Raw genomic sequence first — 805 nt, 5'->3', positions numbered from 1 at the left:
GGGGTAGGGCGGGGAGGAGCAGGACCAGCAGGACGAGATAATGCGTGCTTGGCTGGGTGTGCACACATACATCCTCCTACCACAGAGCCAGTATCGCACGCTCCACACAAAGAGCCATTTTTTCCCCTAAAACAAGCAGGAAAAAATTTTGCTCTCATAGAACACAGGCTGCTACTTAGCACTTTTTACCCTGCGATCACTCACGTGTCTGAAGGACGTTATCCACGTTATGGTGCGGTGCCGAACTCGCAGCGAACTTTTACCACGCTTCCGCTCTAAGTCTACGTTCCGAAATAACGAGTCTGCAGATCAATTTGAACATCTGAAGAGTGAGACTGCTGAATTTTAGCTAATGTGGATCACCCGCTACTCGCACTTGGTTTTGAGAAGCTGTGAGGCTCCAGCTGGTAGTTACGTTTGGGCAGGAAAGGTGGAGTGTTGAGATACGCGAAATTCTACATGTACTCTGAAAGGAAGGTGAGGGGAAGGTAGGTTAAGAGGCATAGTAGTCTCCGCGCCGCTCCTAGAAAGTTCCGTACTTTTCCTTTGGTTAATTGTTTTTGAAGTGCTTCCACGAGAAATGTAATTACCCCAGCATTGGACCATAAGAAAATCCAAAGGACTGAACTTTTCTTCTATTATTATTTTACCCCGCGATATTTTTGCTGAGGCAAGCATAGCCTGCACATGGAAGGGGCGGTATGGACATCGTAGGGTAGGCCTCTTGCAAGTAAAAGGGAGAGGTGGGGGAGAGGCGAGAGAGAGAGAGGGGGGAGAGAGAGAGGGGGAGAGGGAGAGAGAGAGA

This window comes from Frankliniella occidentalis, unplaced genomic scaffold (assembly GCF_000697945.3).
Source record: "Frankliniella occidentalis isolate FOCC.00 unplaced genomic scaffold, Focc_3.1 Scaffold156, whole genome shotgun sequence".
Lineage (NCBI taxonomy): Eukaryota > Metazoa > Arthropoda > Insecta > Thysanoptera > Thripidae > Frankliniella > Frankliniella occidentalis.
This window is presented reverse-complemented; position numbering follows the sequence as displayed.